This window comes from Cynoglossus semilaevis, chromosome 18 (assembly GCF_000523025.1).
Source record: "Cynoglossus semilaevis isolate Cse_v1.0 chromosome 18, Cse_v1.0, whole genome shotgun sequence".
Lineage (NCBI taxonomy): Eukaryota > Metazoa > Chordata > Actinopteri > Pleuronectiformes > Cynoglossidae > Cynoglossus > Cynoglossus semilaevis.
In genome coordinates this window covers 7,225,336-7,244,314 of record NC_024324.1, presented here as the reverse complement: position 1 = coordinate 7,244,314, position 18,979 = coordinate 7,225,336, and the positions used below count along the sequence as shown (strand labels likewise).

The window sequence follows — 18,979 nt, the reverse complement described above, 5'->3', positions numbered from 1 at the left end:
TAATTGCTGTTGTCCTTTGAAAAATGATTGTTTGCGGGACTCATCCTGAGGTGAGCAGTGGGATGAACGGACGAGTCACCCAGTCAAACTGGGATCTGACTAATTAAACTGGGGCATAACTAATTATTTATAGAGATTATTATCTGGCACTGTAATTATATTTAACCACATTCAAAACAATACAAACAAAACTGTATCAACCTGTATGTGGCGTACTTTGTTTAGGCTAAAAAGTTGGTATTCTTGAGAATGCATGTTACACTGTGGCCTAACGGTAAGAGGACCAGCCTTATTATGACGACTGCGGTATGCTGAGCAAGTACCACATTTCACAGGAATTGGTTAAGGTCGTTAAAGGGTATTTTTTTGCGAGTTACATCATTTCAGATATCCAAAAGAGATCTGCACATATTTGGGTTTTAATGGCTTTTTTCCTCCTTCTCAACATGGGGTCAGATAATTGGTGCATTTAAGCATCGCAATTTAAAAGTGTTCTTGATAATCAAAGCTTGTGTGTCTTAAAAGTTTTGTTCTACAGTGGTTACAAAGTTTGCCCACAGGCTGGGGTAGAGTTTATCATAGTGCTTTTTGGTTTCTCTGTTTATGATATAGTTTCAGCTCTTAAAAAAGAAAAATGGCTTCAAGGTTATAACAAAAATTACAAAGCCAAGAGGGGCGGGGGGCTAATTAGGGCCTGCAGCAAATTAAAAGAAGTTTTATCCAGCAGAGCAGGATATACACAGGGCAAAACCATAAGGGTCACGTCTCTTCCTAACAACGGTCACAGATGTGTTCAATTACCGTTAACTTACAATCAATAGGATGACCTACAAGGCATGAGAGGAATTTGGCTGCTTTCAGTGATGCCTCTGTTCTGTAAAAAAGAGAACCTTCTTCCACTGTAGATTTTTACTCCGTCCTAAGGCCGGTCAATTGCATCAATAACTCCCAACAACGACACAAAGAGGAGAAAATAAGGTGAGAGACCTCCGCTGTGAGTACACTCCCTCTTCCCACTTAATGTTTAGCTAGGCAGGTTGTAATTTTTTTTTGTTCTTTCTTTTCCTTTTCAGGACTTTCATGTAATTTTGTAGCTGCCAGCCACTGACAGGATTGCAACTTTAATGCACTTCCTGTGTGTGTATCACGAAAACGTACGTATGAGTCAAAGCCTGAAGATGGGCAGCCCGTTAGACCTGGGTAATAAAAGGTACGGTGGTTGAGTTGATGGAGTCTAGTGATGGCTGACCGAGGTTCAATGTCCGGCCATCGCAGTTAATTCAGTGAGTGCCCTTGACCTAGTGGTAATAGTATCGGGGCCTTATCCTCCTGAGAATTTCAAGTTTGAATCCCACCCTTAAGCATGACTTCTCTGTATTTCCTAAATATATCAAATGATTCAAAATGAATCTGATTTGTTTAGAGGGTTAATGACCATAACTTGTGATTAAAAGTATAGCAAGGAGAAGAATATGAAACGCAAGAACCTTCAAGAAGAGAAGAATTCCCTGTGGGGTGATGATATGTATGAATTCATGAGATGGCGCCTTTATTTAACGGCGACGTCTCTAGAGTCACACCACCACCTCCTCCTTTTGTCTTACTGCCCTCTGTTGTCCTAATTACTCGAACAGCTGGAATGCGTCCAGCATGGTGACCCAGTCTGGAGGAGCCACAGTTTGACTATCTCTGTGAACAGCAGGATGCTGCAGTTCTGGAAGTCCCTCTCACGCAGCAGTCATTGCAGCTGACTCATTAGGAAGGACAGGATTACAAGTCTGTGGTGGCTCCGCCTTGGTCGTGCTGGGGTCCAGCACGCCTCTCCCCACCCGCTGCGTATTGCTCAGGTCTAGGGGCAAAATGGGTCTCTCGATGGGCAGAACAGCTGTGGTGCCCAGCACTAACATCTGATCACTGTTGTAAGCAAGGGGTTTGTGGTTCCTGTTAGACGAGGCAGAAAACAGTGAAAAAAGCTAATGAGTGACCACAGGAAGAACAGATGTCCTGGACGACAGGCCAGATGTGAACGAGAAACAAACAAACAAAAAATACAAATTTAAATTTAAAATAAAATGGTAAAAGAAAGCAAAGAAAAGAGCAAAAAGTACAATGATGAAGAAGCTTCAAGTAAGCAGCTGCCACAATAATTGCACGGGCCTTTGAGAAGGAAGAGAAATGTCTCTTAAGATAGTCATGATGAAACAGATTGAATATGTTTTTTGTTCTCAACACACATGACATGTCTAAATCTAAAAAAAATAGTTCATGAAAAGGGCATAGAATTATAGGTGAGCAACAAACGCTGAGCTATTTATGAAAACTGAAAAACATTAACTGTGGATTTTATCCACGTACTGTATAGCCACACCCATACACATTTCTTGTACACCTACCTTATTATATTTATATATCAGGTGATAAAATAAAGGCGAGGACATCAACAAATGCACAGAGAAACATTCAGAGAAACATCAAGGTACAGTAATGGCCACAACACGTGCTGCTGCTCCTGCAATCTTTTTAGATTACATTTTTAGAAAGGGTATTCCAAACCTGTTTCAAACTATATGGTTTATATATATAGATAATAAATAACAGACCTTTATCAACAATCACAACACTTTACACATAAACTGCATCACTTTGATTTGAAAACCTTTTCCGGCTAAAATATTACAAACAAACGAACAGCTGTTTTTCTGTTGCTAATTAAGCATTGTCCTTGGATTATGCACCATATTTCCTTGTGTGTGGGTGTGGGTGTGTGTGGGTGTGTGTAGGTTTGTTGCCTACCTTTTTATCCAGCTTTCGACGTCTCACCTCTCCTTGTATCAAACAGCAGTCAGATGGTAAAGGGAGGAACACATGCAAATCTCACTCCTTTAATTGCTGCCATGTAGCACCAGCAGATCCTGAGTTTTGCATGGAGCAGAACCTGTGGGAACAAGAAAAAAAACATTCCATATCACTGTGTACAATTTTTTTTTTGCTTACATCCAGCATGACTAAGCTTGTGTGAGTGAGTCCGTGGGGAACATATTTACACCCATCTAATGTCCACCATGTGTCAATTTACATGTGTACATTTACACATTGTAGATTTGTCTGATAACAGTTGTCGTGTATCTATTAAAATTTGGAAAATGTGACAAAATAAAACAAAACACACCTTGCCCCTTCTTGCCCACAGGCCTAGTGCACTGTGGACACAGGCCGCTGGCTTTCTGTCTTTTTACCTCTTTCTTTGGGCCTCCAGCCTGATGTCCTTCTGTATGTTTTGTTTTCCTGGATTCATGTCACGTGATTATAGGTCGTTGACATTTAGTTTTAATTGCAATCACCGTTTCATCGGGACTAGAAAAGTGCAAAGCATTTCACTGTGACACAGACAACAAAGCCGCAAAAAGAAGCCAGTGGAAATGAAGGTACAGAGAAGCGTACTTGCGCACTTTGATTCAATAACTTCAACTGTTTTTTAAAAAAAATTTTAAATTTTTAAAAAATGCCGCATCGCCCTTTGATCAAAGCAAAATCTCGTACTGTCTTAATCTGGTATTTAAATTTAGTGCGCCGACCACCCCCGCCCCCATCAACACCTCACCCTCCACCAACCCCGTGGCCCTCAGCCCTCGTGATTTACAATTGCACAGTTGCCTGATGTTGGCTGTTGAATTAATGAGCAGCTTATTTCCTTCGCAGTTCCTTTGATATGTTAAAGCAGTCGAACTCTCCAACTGGCTGCAGCATCTTCGCTGACAAACTTTTACCTCCGTAGACAAAAAAGGAAGGAGTGAGACGGAGAAAAAATGAAAAGGACTGGGATAAATGAGAGTAGACAGTAATGGTGGAATAAAACAGGCCTGTGTGACTCCTATGTAGTGGTGGAGGAGGGGGAGTGGGGTCCTTATTGGAGTGTGCCATTAGTTATGGTCTCATTTAAAGTCACTCATGCTTGATTGACAGCACCACTGGTATGGAAATAGTCTGAATAGCTGCGGAGCTCCTTCACGTAGCCCGACAGAGGAACTCCCTCTGGTTGAGTGATTGGACAGGTTAAGTTGGGATCAGGCTCACTGCCTCCACCAGTAAACCATTAGCCAAGAACAAATTACACAAGTGGGCCTTTTTGCTGCTGTGAAATGAAAGTATGAGGTATGGTAGGGCTCCGGCACTTACATTTATTTTCTCTAGTTCTCCAAAAGACTAACACAGCGCACATCAAATACATATTATTCACAGTGTGTAGCCTCAAATAGTCAACAGTAACCGTCTGAAAAATCGTAATCCTGCATGTTTTGGCAGAGTCGTGTCAGGAGAACAGGAGATGAAACTCGCACTCAGATGCTAATGCCAACGTCGATGCTTAAAAGTAATGCTTGAACGAACTTCATAATGATCAAAACATTTAAAAAACTAGCAAGTTAAATAGGCCATTCAACATGTCGTAAAAGCACATCAAGGACACATCAAGAAATAATCATATAACACTTTACCGCAAATGCCACTCAGCAGAAACTGTGAGAGAAAAGTTACATTTTTCACATCTCTGTGTGAGTGTTTGGAGGACATGGCCTTGGAGAAGTAGTCGTTGCTCATACACCCCCTCCCCTTCCCCCTCTTCCTCCCTTCTTTGGTGTCGTTACTGTCATTTTGTCTTTCTGTTTCAGTTCTCACCTTAACTTTTCCAGGAGTCATTTTTGGCTGATGCAGCACTAATCCATGACTCCAATCAGAGTAGAGTAAGAAAGCAAAAAATATATATATTTATCAAATTTGTGTTACTGTTATATGCCATTTCTCTTGCCTATAATTGTGGTCATCAATGCTTCAGTTTAGCCTGTTTAAAACTAAACATTTAAATATGCAGAGTCAGACAAACCTCAAAAAAAACAGAAAGTTTAAAGTTACAAATGGAGCAGATGAGTTCTGGGAACAGCAGGTACTTTTATAATACAGTGTGCTATGTACGAGATGACAAGATGTGTTTGGAGTGCTCAGGGCAAATTGGACAGTAGATTAATTTTACTGAATACTTGGTGATACTGCATCCCAATATAAATGTCCACATCCCCCTGTCTCACTGCAGCAAACAGATGAGTTCATAAACGGACAGTGGAGGACGGACTGTGTCCTTAGACAAACGTGTGTGTGTGTGTGTGTGTCCAGCCACAAACCTAGAGATGAACTACATAGATCAGGAGTGATAAGTCATTTCCACCTCATGAGGTTGGGTTCATGTGTTAGAGCACGAATCCAAGCCCCCCGTCCCCGTCTTGCTATCCTTCTTGCATGCCCAAGTGGTTTTGTCAGCAATTTGTGTTGTAACCAGCCTGTTGTGACACTTTAATTATGTCTGCACTTCTCTCATATGCTTATGGTTAATGCACTGACATCAGAGTTTTTAAATAACATCATTTAGAAAGTACACAGTTCCCTCACTTTATAATTGAGCCGACAGATGTTTAAATTTAATGGGCGGCAGACTTCGGTTCACTTCAGTAACAGGTTGATTTCTGGTTCAAACTTTGTACTTGCGTCAGGCCATAACTGGACATAGAGCTTTGAGTCGAGGTCTGTGGCGTAACGCTGTTGCAGTGGTCACCCAGTGTTTTCAGTAGCGCCCCCCATTATTGATAAGACTTTTGTTAAAACCCTTTGCACTTCAACATATTGGAATCTAATTCATAAAATCTCCACTGACTATTATTTAAAAATCTTAATTTTACAAAACTGTACTCACTGAACAAATTAAGTGACAAGTAAGATGGTACTACTGTAGTACTTTAAAAAAAATATGATGAAAATATGATATGATAAGAAGCTCATTGGCCAACGCTCACTGCAGGTCCATGAATCAGTGTACAACTGAGTTTTTTAAGAGAATTTTAGTATGGATATTCAAGTTTGCCCTGAGGCTACAATTCAGATTTAGATTAGAACAGCATCATCCATGCCTGCAGTGAAGACCCTTTAGTCCTGGCTGCAGTAGACACCATGAAAATACATGAGTCTGTTGGATGTAGCTGTATTATAATTATAACCCTAAAGAAATCGGGTGAAAAGGCAGAACGCATTGGAGAGTAACTAACTTGTACAGTTGACAAAGAAACCATAATCTGACTGACAAAGATATACACTACTGCATAATGGAAAACTAAAGGCAGAAAAAAAAAGTTATTTTATCAAGGAATGAGGTGAAAGACCCATGGCCACAAACTATTACAGTAATAAGCAGCTGTGTGTTTGGTTGTTCTGCTTCTATGTGCTCCAGCTCCCATGTGAGATTACACTGGCATCTTCCTCTCTGACCCAGGTTTGGGGGGAATAACAATAAAAATGGAGGAGGACACAATTTTAGTCATTTAATTACACAGCCCTCTGGACCTGGGTCCTTATGAATATAAGACACACACCCTCCATCTCTCCCTCTGTCTCCTTTTCTCTAACACTGTTGTAATAGAACTTTAAATAAGGCCATTCCGGGTTGAACAAGCTTCACAATGAATTACACTGTATCTCCGCAAGTCAAGGCACCAATGTAATGGATTTTCCCTAGTCTTTTTTTTTTTATTATTCTGTCTTGCGCCAATGCTATGAATTGTGTTAGTCAACCCATTTAGTGTATGAGGTAGTAGTTGAGGTGTGGGAACAGAGGATTAGATAAAAAAAAAAAAAAGCATGCCTATGGCTAGAAAGGCTAATCAACTCAGTGTTTCTGTTTGGCAGAGAAGAGATAACTTTGTCCTTGGCTCGCTCATAACCTCATCAGAATCGCTCAATGAATCACTGAGCACCATAACTCAAAGAAGGGGGCAGCTGTGATACAGTTAAATAATGCCCCGTGTTGGGGAGAGGGGAGCAGCCCTGAAGGTGGAATTCCACTGTATGGAACACGAGCCCAGGGATTCATTTCTTATTTCAATACATTTCTGCATTATTTAATTGGTGATTTTCATATGTAAATAAGGATAACGGATTGAATCCAATTGTAAACATTTGTTTCCGGACATTTTGGAAATGTAATGCAAGTACAGTATATATTTCTGAATATGTCACTGAAAACATCAAGACTTGACATCATCTTTGTCTCCTCCAAATGCAACATTGTTTGTAATGATTCAAGACTACAAGGGAAAGGATCTGTATGACTTAGAAATCAAATAACCTGAAATTGATTGAATAATTATACAGTATTAACCGTCATTCCTCTAAAAAATACAATCAAGAAAAAGGGAAGGGAGGCAAAGCATACAGTAATCTTCCTTCAAGGCTTTGGAGCTACACTCTGTCAGACATACCCAGTTGGAGTTGAGCTCCTCTAGTTTTGTGGATGAGAACTGCAAAGAAAAAGGACTTACATTTTGAATTAGTGGGATTAGGTGTTTTAAGAGGCTTGTCAGGTAAACCTAAACCTGAACCTGGCTGCCAAAAGACAGAAACCAACTTGAAACAACTTGCAGTTTCTTTAATGTCAAGAACGACTGAACCTCAACCATGTACGATACGGATACACGGATACAATAAAGTATATTTATTATTTACTCCAGCAGAGACAAGAACATCTCAGGATGTAGCAATCCACTCAATTCACAATACGATCGCAATAATATATTATTATCACAATGTTTTTCCGCTTTTTAACCACTAGCGCTAACTCATTTTTGCAACAAAACAATCTATACCCAAGCAGTTAAGAACTAAAATGTATGCAATCATTATACATGTTTACTGTTTTGTTGACCACAAATAAGAGGGCGCGTGACGACGTCATACGCGGGGCTAGCGCTGTCATTATAAATACATAAATAGAGTAAACAGGCATGAAAACAAATTATACTAACTACTCTGAGCTGTTATGCTTCTTGCCAATGTAGCCCATTCATGTAACACCAAATAACAACAATTATGAAACACTGCATTTACTTTAAATCGTCCATTAAATGGACATATTATTGTTATTTTTATTCTTTCCTTAAAATTAACCATGACTCTTTGTAGGGCTGTCAAACAAATAGGCACTGTGGTGAATTAGACTCAAACATACAGAAGTTTACTGGGTTATATATAGAGAGAGAGAGCTGGCAGACATGATGGCGAGACGGGAGATATGTTTTGTGTTGAAAAGGAAATAGGAAATAGGTGGAGAGCAAAGCCAGAACTGAGACGGTAGTCTCAAGTTTAACAAGTAGATAAGAGGAAAAACAGAGAAGGTTTAATCCTGAAAGGAGGGCTTGGCAGAAAGAGAAATTTTCTCTCTTTCTTCTTTTCTACCTCCCCCCCAAAAACTTTACAGATAAGTGAGTCAGACAGACACAGTGGTGTCTCGTTAGAAAACAGTTCCTGTTGAAGTCCAGTGAAAGAACTATTGACAGCACAATTACAGGCAAAAAGAAAGGTCTATCAACTCGACCCGTAGATTTTTGCTTTCCACCACCACAGGCAAGTGGACTCTGTTTACCCATCAACAATCTATTTTATATAAAGCACCTTGATAAACACATCATTTCCAAAACATCTCTCTATTTTCATCTTATCGTTACCAACAAGTTTAATAAAGTAAAAAATGTAGATGGTTACAGAGGAAACTTTGATTCCCTTAAAATACACAAGTGAGCATACAAACTAGCATGCTGCACTGCAAAATATTACATTCAGGGTTCCCTTGTCACATTTTAAGAAAACTAAACATACTCTGCAGTGGTCCATGTGGCACAGTTTTACCAAAATAGTTTAGCTTTCCCAAAGTGGTCATCTGTAGCCAAACTGCTGTCTAACAGCCTAATTACAATGACTACTCCCTCTTGTGTCCTACATGCTTTAGGATGTGTGAATAAGAGCTAAACCAAATGTTTCCATTTTTTTTTCTTTTTTTTTATGCAAACTTCTATGTCCTATAATTACATTTTGCTGCAATGTCCACTTCAAGGTGACGGTTACAGAAGCAAATTAGAAATAATCTCAATATAAAGGTAATATTTATTTTAGAATGACTGTAAATGAAACAAAATGTTAATTATTTTCTATGTTTGATTTCTACATATTTTTGCAGACGACAGGTTTAACGGGTTTGTGTGTGATTTAAAAGTGTAATTAAAAGACAACGTCATTACACTGTAGGCAGGTATTGATGATGTTATGTGCGACTTTACAGTAGATATGGATCAATAATAAATATTAACATTGTAAATCGTTGATTTAGAACATCTGAGAACACATCACTTATTTGATTTCTCTAACAGTTACTGCTGCTGCTGCTTCTTCCTTGACACCTATACAAAAATATTTTTTAAAAAAAGAAAGAAAAACACTGTGTGCACACAGTCCATTGTCCCTAAGCTCAGAATTCACTACAGTCATTTATTAAGTTTCACTGTAAAGGCGTCTTCAGCGAGCAAACCTGACACAGCGCTAGAGTCGATTATAGCACGGAAAAGGGCAGCAGGCCAATTAAAGAGGAGCAGAACTGCCTTGGAGCCATTTGAGAGCTGGAGCTTAAAATAATGGTTTCATATTGAACAATAGTAGCATTAGAACTGCTATCATTTTAAACAGCAACATATGTTGAGTGAGTACACCATGGTGCTAAAAGTGCCCTAAAACAGGGGGACAACGTAAGGCAAAAAGCAAATGGGTCTGTTCAAGCGTTGCTAAGAGGAAGTCTGAGTCCTGCCAAACAGTCACAGGCCCCTGGCTGCTCACTGAGAAGCCATTAAAAGTCACAGTGGAAGATAACGCCACAGACGGTCTTCTACAGTATCATAAATGGCAAATCTATATGATCATCCAGATTTCATAGTATGTGGTTGTATCAAATTCTCCACAACATGTAACTACCCCCAGCGACTGAAGAGATAACATGAGGGCTTTATAATTATCATTGCTGTCACTGTACAAAGAAAAAAAAAATCAGAAAAAAGACTTCAACATCATACGTGCCAGCTGCACCAGTTTCCACAGTACTGTGCCGATTTTAGATTGTACCGTACCGCTGTACATCCCCAATACACCAAGTAATATAATGCATTTGGAATCTTCATACAAAGTTTTACTGCAAAAAAACTGAAAGGTTAGCCTGAGCGGTGTTCCCAGGAAATGTCACTCATGCTATTGGACAAAACAATACAGTATTATGAAAATTATATATATAATATTCATATATATATATATATAGCTATTTAAAACAGGAAGTGTAACACTTTGGGACTCTATTGGCATGTATGTTACACTGATGCCAAAATAAAAAGGGAAATGGAAAATACTGTAGACCTATATAAGCAATGAATTCGAAAGAACACGAACACGAAAATACAATTTGCTCAAGGAAATATATATACTTTGCACTTTAGAACTATGAATTGAAACCATTTTTGATATTTACCTATTATATGTTCCATTACTGAAAAATATGATAGTGAAAATTTGAAAGATGCATCTGCTCTCCTACTAAACAATGTGACTAGGTAAACATGTAGACAGTTCTGTGACTTTGACACCTAAAAAACATCACCAGGCTTGTGTTAATCCTTCATAAGTCGTCACCTTGTCACGGCTTCCAGGCGCCTTTCTGTCGAGACCAGGTATGTAATTTTTGTGGCCCGAGTTGTGGGTGAGATTTAAAACTAATCTAAAGAAAGTGATTTCCCTTGGACCTGCTGTCTCGGAGGCACAGGTAATTTTAGAGCAGGAAAAAACATTTTAACAAAGATTAAAGGAAAATGGTTCTCAGGGGAATTGCTGCCGAATTGACCCTATGAAAACAGAGCGGGCTGTTAGAGAGTTGACGAAAGTAAATGAAACTCGGGAAGCGAAGAGACACAATCTTATCGTACGGGGGAATAAAATGGATAGCTTTGGAAGCAGCAGTAAGACATCACTCCACCCTGCAACGTTCGGCAGATATGGCTTATGAAAACAAGGAATCTTCTTTCGTTACACTAATTACCAAACTACAACTACACTGTTCCCCCACCCTCCCATTTCAAAACCTGTATCCAAACAAGCACCTGTGGGATATCGTGTATCACACTGTAGCATCCACCGCCGGCACATCCCACCCACCTGTCCAGGAGCAGACTAATGCCCTGATCCAGGTCTGGGAGGGGAGCCCACCAGAGACCAACTATGGTCTCATCTGGATCATGGTCAGACGTTGTAGGGAATACACACAGACGTGTGGAGGCTGTACGGACTACTGAGCTACAACATGAGATGTCCTGAGGAAATCCACTCTGGGTGGAACAACACATCACAGGAACATTCTATGGATTTGGGTATGATTCTGAATCCAGTCCTTTTGTTTTCTACTGATTACTCTTAGATTGTTCTTTCTCAAAGAATTATATACTGTTTTATTATTATTAAACCTGTCCTTTTTCATTAAGAAAAATAATATAAATACTTTTTTTCATATTAAAAACGTATTAAAAGTTCTACTATTTAAATTTTAATTACATGATGCTTCGCTCAAGTCTGGACCGCTTTATTAATGGTGCCTTCCATTTCAAGACTCACCATATTGAAACACTTACATATAACTTTTTGATTTTACACCACCCATTACTCACTCCTGCCTCTGTCCTTCATTTCAAAGTTTTTTTTAATCGCACAAAATCATTTTTTTGTTGATTTTTTTTACTATGTGGTTCTGTTTTGGTACCACAGAAGCACTGCTAATAAAGCGTCTGTTATAACTCATAAAGTATTGCACAGCCCTAAACTGCTTCTTGAAGATAGGTTAATAATAAGAAACATTAACACATAAAGCATTTTCCAGCTTTGCCTGGTGAATTACACCTTCCCTTGAGTTTATGGCTTGTGTTATCTTTTACCAGAGCCTCTCGTAATGCAACCATCAGGACATGGGCTGTCCACGAGGGCCTCTCTCTAAAGGAGAGGTGATATGTTTTAATATCTCCCAACCCTCTGTGTAACTCCGTGACAAGACCCCTGTATTTCATCTTTTGTTTTGATGTCACTGGATGACAGAATAACTACCGCGTGAGAGATCGGTTTACTTTCCTGTCTTTGTGCTAAGGGAGCCTCGATCAGCGACATCGCCGCGGCTCAGTCCACTATCAGAGCCGTGAATGGCACTTCAGACATTCTAATCAATTTTGAAAAAAAAAAAAAAATGAAACTATTGATCACTTTAGGAGAGTAAGAAGAGTAAGAACACACACACACAAAATTTGAGTTTTTCTTATGAAGACAGTGAAAACAACTGGACTGGAAAGCTGAACATACCCATGGATGGAGTTAAGACGGAACGATAGAGGAGTTTTGGGGGGGAATCCCTGCTGCCACCTTGTGGACATTATAATGGTCAGCGATAGACCAGGGGAAGTCACACACATCTGAGTGTCATTTTTCTCCCTTCTATCTGCGGCCTCATCTCTCAGTATCTCACTGGTAACCCATCTCACTCACTCCTGGCAAAGTAAAGAGTGTTTAGAAAGAAAAAGGTATAGCGCTATAATTGAAAAGCTGAATAAAAAAGGTTTGAGGATGTGTACGGGATAAAATAAAACCGTAAAGAAAAGTGGAGTTTACATTTTTTACCTCCATCTGTTCGCCAATAAACTGAACATCCAAACGCCGTTTTTGTGCCGTTAGCTTACTTTTCTCAATCACTTCTATAGCCCTTATTCTTCTTCTCACTGTCTCATATCTTCTTTCAGTGAATTACAGACCGTATGCTAGCTACAATAATTGTCAAAGAAAAAAAACTATACAAAAAAAAAATACGCAGGTGATTAAATTCCCATTAAAATCTTGGCTGCTTCCATTTTTTATTGAAATGGCAAACGTCCACACTCTCGGAGAGCAAACTATCAAGCTGGTGGCTTAATTGCGCACGTGCAAACTTCTCCGTAAGGCGCTGGTTGTTAGCGTTAAGTGTTGCTTTTAAATATCCAGCTACACAAGAGGTCTAGCGGTGGGTTCGTGGGTTATCCTGACAACCTCGCTATCCCTCCGTGTTGCTGTGAAAGAATATCAAAGATCTGAAGCTCCCTTTGGATCAGAGAGAGCCAAGCTGTGTTACAGAGGCAGCTGTGTGTACATATGTTTACTGAGACAGTAAGACGTGGGTAAATACACCCAGCGGGCGTATACACAAAACTTGCGGCAAAACAAAAATACAGGAGGAGGATGTCTGCGAGCCTGAACACACATCCGCTTCACTGCCAATAGATTAAGTCACGTGTTTACTCAGGGAGGAATGAACAACAACTGTATATACAGTATGTAGAAAATGCACTGCACTAACACACAACAACAACAACAAAAAGAGGACGAAATAGTGGAAGGTTTCTTCAAACACAATGGGAGTGTCTGGTAATTGTTACCCTAGTGGCCAAAATTTGAAACACACTCCAATGCTACCAACCAGAAACATACAGACACATTCAGTAAGAGAGCCATTTTCAAAGCTGAGCTCTGACGGGTCACTAAAAATGATGAGACGGTCTGGATTTGATCAGCAGGCCTTATACGCCTCAACTATGCATTTTTATATTATCACATATTTATGGGCCTCTGCTTACCTTATTGTCACTACTCTATGTTTGACTTTGCATGAGCGTAATCTTCGTATCGTTACATAACCACGACACAGCAGTGGTTCCCAAATGGTTTTCTGCAGATGCTCTCTTTTGGAGCGCTCTGCAGAGCCCCAGTGAGGCAAATTAATTTCAAATTCAATAATTTCTTGAATTTTGTCAGTGGGAATGTTTCCCCGACTCTTTATTGTATTGTATCTGTTTAATTGGAAGCGCAGTTCTGTAGGATGAATAGAATTTCTAATAAAGTTCAGTTGAGACAACAGTCCTATCATCAAAACAAGGCCCCTGTAGAACAAACATTGCTCGTGTGTGAGGGGGGAGATTAACATGCTTGAACAGTCACGCTTAATTTGGAACTTTTTTTTTTTTTTTTTTTGCTTTTTCTTGAATAATCTTTATAAATTACTATGATCTGGTCTCAGACTTTTAAGTCAATTTTCACTTTATAAGCCACAATTAGCCCTGGTATTTTAGCAGATTATTATTATGATTGTTAGTATTATTATTATTATTTTTTTTCTCATAATAATTTAAATATTTTTTTATATATATTTTTTTTTGGTTTTCAAACTTGTTTTTGGCTGCATCTGGAATCACTTCTGCTTCAGTATAAATCACTCCCCACAAAGGTGTAAACCCGAGGATAGAGCACGTCTCTGTAGAATAGAGAGGTACTTTTCTTTGGTCAGGGTGTAGTCATTTCTGTTCAAGCGTCCATCTCCAGTCTTAACTATTGTCACCACAATGTTTCCCTGTCAGCGTGATACACTGCTGTGTGATTTTCCTGCCCGTTCTCCTCACATGCCGCCATAAATCTTAGATGCATCAAGACACGGGTGGGTTGTTTTGGGTTTTTTTTTTCTTCTCCTCACTCTTCACTGAAAAATGCTGGTATTTTTTTAGGCCATATCATGCAGTTGAACTTTGTTTCATTTTGTTTGAAGAAAGAAGTAACAAATTGGTACTGATCCCACCAATGTACTAGATTAAACCTTGGTAAAAATCTGTTGCACTGGGTCAGTCTAAAAAACAAGTTTAAACAAAGTTTACTTACTTACTTAGTAAGTGAACTCAGTGAACTCTTTTTGCTTCACTGAGAAGAATAACATACCTGGCCTCAGACACAGGGTATACAGTAGCTCTGGGCAACAGTACTAACTGTACCCTGCACAGACCTAAAGCAGTTAATATATGCTGCACTGACTTTGTGTTTTCCTGACCCTGATGCACAGAAACGCTCTCTCTCACACGCAAGTAGAAAATTATGGCATTGCAGTTTTTAGTGGAGATACATGTCTGACATTTTAGCTCTCCATATTTGATCAGATGAAACCACTCACTGGGGGTTCAACAACAGAGCCTCCCACATGACCAAACCTACAACCAGAGATGTGGCGTCCATGATAGGCCGTGATCACAGTATTTTTCTTAGGGTTAACTGGTGAAATACTACGGTACGATCAACATTCAAGCCCACCACAGGTCTTCCTCTGTAGCAAAGCTGCATCCCAGAACTGTTTTTTTGGGCAGAGTAGAGCAGTAGAATTGCCTCTCCCTACTCAAAAAACCATTTGATGCCCTTTACTCAAAACTGTACCATTCTTACAACACACTACAGTCTAGAGCCCTTCAGCTAGGAGTAACTTGACCAGATAAGACCGGCAAACTGCAGTAAAAAAAAAAAAACCCCTATTACAATTCATCCAAGAGGCTTTACCATTTACAAAACTGGTAAAGCCTAACCATCAGTCACAGATTCAAATGCCTTCTGTTTCAACACAGCTGTCCTGTAAAAGATTATGAACTAAATATGAATGAAATAAACTTGTGCAAAAATACACAGAAACCAATAACCCACTGTATCAGTGGGTAAAATCCCACAATACGACCATTAGCGCTACAAGCAATCATTTCTCAAAAATGAGTATAAAGACTGTTAATACCGCTGCCAACACACAGACATGCAGAATGCTAATATGTGTGTCTGCTAATCAGTTAAAGGTTGAGCCTGACAGCATGCCATATTGATTGGTGGAGTCCTCCACCCAGGCACCAGGGGACAGAAGGGATGTCAGGCAGGCTTTCTGTGTGAAACACTGCATATCAACACTTGTACCCTCGTCTCATTTGGACAGTTCATCAGTGCTGCTTTTTATCTCCGTCTTATCACAGCACACAGGCTCAGACTCATTTGTGAAAGGAAAACACAGCGTTGGACTTGTAGTTGTTTCTCTGCACTGCTTTCATGTCAGTTTGGAGACTATGAACATTTTGGTCCGATTTATATCGCAGATTGAGGTAGGTGTTGATAAATTTTACTTTGTACCATGTGTAATTAAGGTCAGTGTCAATGTCACAAAGATTATATGTAATGAAATGTGTTCTAGTTGCAGTTTACTCACAGTTTACCTCGTGGGCATAGAACCAGGGCCGGTTTAGGTGAACACAAGGCTAATACATCTGCAGAAATTTAAGAAACAGACACACACACTTTATCAACAGTTGAGTCTCCATTCTTAAGCCATCTGCTGCCACCTTGTGGAAAAATAAACACATGTTCTACCAGTTGCTGTTGTATAGCTAAACATAGCTCTATGACCTTTCCTGGTACACTAATGTGCTAATGTGAATGAAAAGCAAAATGAAAAACCTAAGAAAGCCAAGAGAGTCTTTTGGCTTAGATATACATTATTACGGACACCAAGGTATTTGAGAACCTTCAGCGATGACTTGCTTAACTTACTTTTAATGACTCTTTAAACGTCACACAAAATGCGCTTGTGTTATTCGAACATAAAAGTAGCAGATGTCACAGAAACAGGAAAAAGCCTATAAAAAGCCTTACAGCCACGCATTCGGCCTCTCCGCCTCTTATAGTGTGACAGACTTCAAAGCAGCGTAAGTGCCCATCTGCCTTGGTGTATCACCGTCTTCTAGCCTTGTGGTCCCCGCAGAGAGATAACCACGCGGAGCTCTAAACACTCCAGACAAACCCTTATCCCTCTGGCTTAATGTCCTTGCGGCTAAGGGTAATGCAGAGAGATGGATGGCTCCGACCTATCCCTCCCTGCCAGGGTCCCTGACTGTGAGATTGCATGCCTTATACTATCTTCCATCTCTGTCTGTGACAGCCAAACTCCCGCTCGCCCCCTCTCCTGCCTCCCACTGACCCTTCAGATCGATGCGACTCACTGATGTGCCGTCCGTCAAACCCATGGGCTAAGCAATACACCATCTACCCGTAACGAGTGATGTGTGCGAGACAGTGCATGAAATGGAGGCAACAAACACACACGTGCAAACACACACGCACGCCTGTATGCGCTCACCAGTTCCTGAAATGGATCCCTCAATCTGGTGCCAAACGATGAGCAGTTTTTCACAGGGTTGTGCCGTCTTTCTCTCTCTTCTTTCTTGCTCTCTTTCTTCTCTCTCCTCACACCCTTGACATGTCATGATCAAATGGGTGCTTTTGGAGTTCAGCAGTTGACCTGGAATCCTAGGGGCCGTGGCTCCATCACATCCCCTTCATCCAACTTCCTCGCTCCATTCTTCGGTCACCTGTCCATCATCTCTGCAATCTGGACTGAAACTTTCCAGAGAAGACAACAAGTGAAATACATCAAGTATAGTATCATTATTTTCATATCATCATGATGTCCACAAAACCCACAGAAGACGTGAATGGCTTAACGTGTAATGGTGGAATAAACTAGATAGCACAGAGATAGCACAGATTTGCTTTGGTCCAAGCAAAAATATCACTTTAACCTCCAGAATTGTACAGAATTACAAAAATCATGAATGCCTGCTTTATTTCCCACTGGATGCATTCATGGTGACAAGTGAGTCACGAGTGAGTGTGTGTTCCTGTAATTAATGATGTGATACAGATGCTAGACACTCAAATAAACTCAGCACCGCAGATGCTCGAAAAGACATGCCACGCTTATCGCCCCCCTTTGACTGTGGGTGGCTGTACACAGGAGGCGCTCGTTCACCGGTGTAAGAGTAGAGGACCGATATGAGCAATGAAACAGATATTTACTGTAAATCACGGCTTGCTGGGGGAACAATAAACATCACAAAAACAGCTGCCGTTTTAGTGCTGCCTACACGTCTGTTTTCATACTGAAGAGAAAGAGGCAGAAAACAAACGGAGAGGAGAGCGAGATCGGACAGTACAGTGAAGCTTTCCTCAGCACTGTATAAACACTGACCCATTATGTTCAACAGTACTGGAAATACTATAGCAGGAAGTAACTTGGTCAAACCTCAAGCTCAAACAAACATTATAATGCTCATACCCATATTTATAATTCATCAGAGCATGGATGATGAAACTATTTTTGAGGAAAGCAACATTTTTGTGTAAAAATAAAGTTATACCAGTGGATTTGAGCTTGAATTATAAAAATATTTAAATGTCAATGCTAAAATTACTAATCCAAGTAGACAGTGTGGCTGCAGACAGTTTCATCATAATGCAGGATTAACCAGCAAAGGTTAGGTCTGGTAAGTAAACATATCATTTAAAAACATTATATATATATATATAATCTATCATCATGAACTTTACTGATTTTCCACAATAAATGTGATCTACATTTATTCAGTGAGAATAATAAGAATAATCTCTTAAAGAATGACAGCTTATATGTGATTATAATCAATGCAAAATGACTTATTTTATGTTTATATATATTGTACTGTACCAACAAGGGAATAAAATGAGTCTCCAATCTTACATAATGTTTGTTGCTCATTTTCTCCTGTCACAATAAACATTGCTCTTAGTGTCAAAACAAATGATGGATTACAGTAGTGCACTTGAACAAGGACAACTAAAAAACTTCTCATCTTCTTATTCTTTTCATATTGTTAGTATTCAAATAAATGTTTATTTTGCACCATAAACTTTTTAGCATTAACTTTTAATGTTTTTACTTCATGCATTCACCGTGCTGTTTTGTGGTAAACGCAAGGCACTTTTTACAGAAATACACTACTACTAACACAAACAGTGACATGCAGGAATGCACCATGTTTGTTTACTCACCATGTTGGAATGAGGTTGCACAGTGTAGCACGTTTCCCTGTTTGTTTGTGCTCCATGGTTGCAGCTGCAGATGCTGTTTGATGTTAAAACACATTTTTACGGTTTTAAAAACTGTATTTTGTTTATTTTGCACAGACAAAACAGCGGAGTTCCGCCTGCTCACACTGTTTCAGGTCGGCGGCCTTCATCAACCAAACTCATTGCACCTGCTAGTCATTCAACAGGAAACTGCTTTGCATTGCAATACTGCCTTTGGTCACACAGGGTTTTGGCGCTGTTTCACACTTTCCAACAACAGTAAAAGCCTACAAATCAAGTGCGACTTTTTATCTATGTAAATAAAGACGCACAGAGAGAC

At 39.7% G+C, this 18,979-nt stretch overlaps 1 protein-coding gene across 1 annotated transcript in view; it reads right to left on the bottom strand.

Annotated features, from left to right (window-relative positions):
• The window catches only part of col9a2 (procollagen, type IX, alpha 2), a 129,624-nt gene that overhangs the window by 69,540 nt on the left and 41,105 nt on the right, over positions 1–18,979 (bottom strand). Inside the window, exons 16-19 of the mRNA XM_025065342.1 lie at positions 18,622–18,694; positions 16,892–17,154; positions 15,965–16,022; positions 2,794–2,935 (exon numbers count right to left, since the gene is read on the bottom strand). The gene's annotated coding sequence lies outside the window, so the exon portion shown is untranslated. The remainder of the gene's footprint in view (positions 1–2,793; positions 2,936–15,964; positions 16,023–16,891; positions 17,155–18,621; positions 18,695–18,979) is intronic.